Below are 4,362 nucleotides of genomic sequence, written 5' to 3'. Positions count from 1 at the left end.
TGTTCCTCACGTGTGCCCCAAAGAATGAGGTGATTTGATAAAATGCTATGCCCAAGATTACCATCCGAGTGCCGGCGGGGAAGTGGTTCATATAGCCTCGGCTATCACTTCCTTATGTCCGGTCGTGATGGTCAAGCGGATTAAGGCGTCCCTGTACATACCAGTTGTGGGAGTATGGGTTCGAGTCACTTCTGGGGTGTGAGTTTTCAGTTGTATATAGTCCTGGGGACCATTCAGGCTTGTTTGCATTTGTGTTCCTCACGTGTGCCCCAAAGAATGAGGTGATTTGATAAAATGCTATGCCCAAGATTACCATCCGAGTGCCGGCGGGGAAGTGGTTCATATAGCCTCGGCTATCACTTCCTTATGTCCGGTCGTGATGGTCAAGCGGATTAAGGCGTCCCTGTACATACCAGTTGTGGGAGTATGGGTTCGAGTCACTTCTGGGGTGTGAGTTTTCAGTTGTATATAGTCCTGGGGACCATTCAGGCTTGTTTGCATATATATATATATATATATATATATATATATATATATATATATATATATATATATATATATATATATATATACATATATATATATATACACATATATATATATATATATATATATATATATATATATATATATATATATATATATATGTATATATATATATATATATGTATATATATATATATATATATATATATATATATATATATATATATGTATATATATATATATATATATATATATATATATATATATATATATATATGTCGTACCTAGTAGCCAGAACGCACTTCTCAGCCTACTATGCAAGGCCCGATTTGCCTAACAAGCCAAGTTTTAATGAATTAATATATTTTCTTTATTTTTTTTCTTATGAAATGATAAAGCTACCCATTTTATTATGTATGAGGTCAATTTTTTTGTATTGGAGTTAAAATTAACGTAGATATATGACCGAACCTAACCAACCCTACCTAACCTAACCTAACCTAACCTATCTTTATAGGTTAGGTTAGGTTAGGTAGCCGAAAAAGTTAGGTTACGTTAGGTTAGGTAGTCGAAAAACAATTAATTCATGAAAACTTGGCATATTAGGCAAATTGGGCCTTGCATAGTAGGCTGAGAATTGAGTTCTGGCTACTAGGTACGACATATATATATATATATATATATATATATATATATATATATATATATATATATATATATATATATATATATATATATACATATATATATATATACACATTATATATATATATATATATATATATATATATATATATATATATATATATATAATGTGTATATATATATATATATATATATATATATATATATATATATATATATATATATATATATATATAGGCTGAGAATTGAGTTCTGGCTACTAGGTACGACATATATATATATATATATATATATATATATATATATATATATATATATATAAATAATGTGTATATATATATATATGTATATATATATATATATATATATATATATATATATATATATATATATATATATATATATATATATATATACCTAGTAGCCAGAACGCACTTCTCAGCCTACTATGCAAGGCCCGATTTGCCTAATAAGCCAAGTTTTCATGAATTAATTGTTTTTCGACTACCTAACCTACCTAACCTAACCTAACTTTTTCTGCTACCTAACCTAACCTATAAAGATAGGTTAGGTTAGGTTAAGTTAGGTAGGGTTGGTTAGGTTCGGTCATATATCTAAGTTAATTTAAATGCCAATAAAAAAATGACCTTATACATTATGAAATGGGTAGCTTTATCATTTCATAAGAAAAAAATTAGAGAAAATATATTATTTCAGGAAAACTTGGCTTATTAGGCAAATCGGGCCTTGCATAGTAGGCTGAGAAGTGCGTTCTGGCTACTAGGTACGACATATATATACATATAATATATATATATAATATATATATAATATGTGTGTGTATATGTGTGTGTATATGTAATGGAAATGTTCGTTTGTTCAAAATCGCTAATCTCCAAAAGTTCTTTACCGATTGCTTTGAAATTTTCACACAACGTTCCATTCGCATCCGAGCGGGTTTTTATATACATACTATATAGATGTCACGTCGGTGACGAAAACAACATGCTTTTTTGTAAAACAGCGTCATCTGTTGGATGTAAGAGAAATGCACGCTTAAATCTCCGAAAGTTCTTCACCAATTGCTTTGAAATTTTGACACAACGTCCCATTCAAATACACGCGTGTTTTTATATACCTACTATATAGATGCCACTCCTGTGACAGGTAAAAACAAAATTTTTTTAAATAGTGCCATCTGTTGTACACAATAGCAACTCACGCTATAGTAAATATGTTATGATTCCATTTCAGAGTTTCTGATTGCATTGATAAATTGAATTTTCATGGATTTTGATTTATTTTCATTTTGATTTAATTACTTTGTGTGACATTGCGTTGAAATTGAGCTGTGTTGTTTACCATACCGTTCATTTCATAAGTACAAGTATAGATGCCACACCTGTGACAGGTAAAAATGTTCTTGTTTTTTAACCACTGCACTGCGCAAAGCGCCTTTAGGCGCTCAGAGATGTGCTTTTTGTTTTTTAATTTGGCTATATTTTAATGTTTTTTAATGTTTTCATTACTATTTGTGTTTTGAAATGGAAATAGTTGACTTTGGAAACATTTTGACATTAAATTTACCTGAACATTTGTAAAAATAATAAAAATATGTCCTTGTCAATTGCACCAAGACGTTTTTGCCGAAAATAGGTGAGCAGTGCAAGGGTTAAGAAACAGCATCATCTGTTGCACATAAGAGCAACGCATGATATACTAAATATGTTACGATTCCATTAAATTGAATTTTCATAGATATCGATTTATTTTCATTAATTATTTTGTGTGACATCGAGTTGGAAATGAGCTGTGTTGTTTACCATACCGATCATTTCGTGAGTATAAGTATAGATGTCCCACGTGTCACAGGCAAAAATATTCTTTTCTTGAGAAATAGCGCCATTTGTTGCAAGTAATAGCAACTCACGCTATACTAAATGTTACAATTCCACTTCAATGTTTCCGCTAGACAAATTAAATTTTCATTGATTTCGATTTATTTTCATTTATATTTAATTATTATGTGACATTGCGTTGGAATTGAGCTGTGTTGTTTATCATACGGTTCATTTCGTGAGTATAGTTTATTATTTATTTTTTCATTGGTTTTTCATTTAGTATTTTTAACTGGTTTTCTTATATTTCAGTGATGAGAACATCAGATCATTTGATGTTTCCAATTTTCTGTTGGGAACATTAGATAATTTGGAAATGATTGGACATGGGAGTGGGGAATGGTTCGGAGGACGAGGGGACTGAGGTGAGGGGGATGGTGGGGAGGACTGCTAAACAGGGAAAAGTTGCTGTGGCTCAGCAACGCACATGCGATGCTGAGCCACAGTAATACGTGGCCAGGTACAGCTAGTATGTGTGTGTGTGTGTGTTAATAAAATATATATATATATATATATATATATATATATATATATATATATATATATATATATATATATATATATATTCACACACACACACACACACACACACACACACACACACACACACACACACTAGCTGTACCTGGCCACAACTACCTTTTTTCCCAGTCCTCCCCTCTATTCCCCCCTCGTCCTCCCTACCAGTCCTCCCCTTCCCCGCCCCTTTGTGCTTCCCACCATCCCTCACTTCAGCGTCCCCTCGTCCTCCCCACCATTCCCCATTTCCGTCCCCTCGTCTTCTCCACCTCCTCGTCCGTTGCATTCCCAAATGATCTGATATTTTCATCAGAAAATTAGGAATATTAAATGTTCTAATGTTCCCATCACTGAAATACAAGAAAAAGTTAAAAAACGAAATGAGAAACAATTAAAAAATACAAAAATAAACTATACTCACGAAATGGTAAATAACACAGCTTAATTCCATGCATTGCCACACAAAATAGTTAAATCATAATGAAAATAAATCGAAATCTTTGAAAATTCAATTTATTAATGCAATCGGAAATATTAAAATGGAATCGTAACATATTTAGTATAGTGTGTATTGCTATTACGTGCAACAGATGGCTCTGTTTTTCAAAAAAGCATGTTTTTACCTGTCAGTGGTGTGGCATCTATAAAATAGGCATATAAAAACATGCGTGTATTCGAATGGAACGTTGTTAAAATTTCAAAGCAATCGGTAAAAGAACTTTTGGAGATTACAGCTTGTGTTGCTCTTATGTCCAACAAATGGCGCTGTTTTTCAAGAAAGTTTGTTTTTTTCCTGTCACAGGTAGGGCATGTA

The sequence above is a fragment of the Procambarus clarkii genome, chromosome 53 (genome assembly GCF_040958095.1).
Source record: "Procambarus clarkii isolate CNS0578487 chromosome 53, FALCON_Pclarkii_2.0, whole genome shotgun sequence".
Taxonomy (NCBI): Eukaryota; Metazoa; Arthropoda; class Malacostraca; order Decapoda; family Cambaridae; genus Procambarus; species Procambarus clarkii.
The sequence above is the reverse complement of the archived record's forward strand: the minus strand, read 5'-3'. Positions refer to the sequence as shown.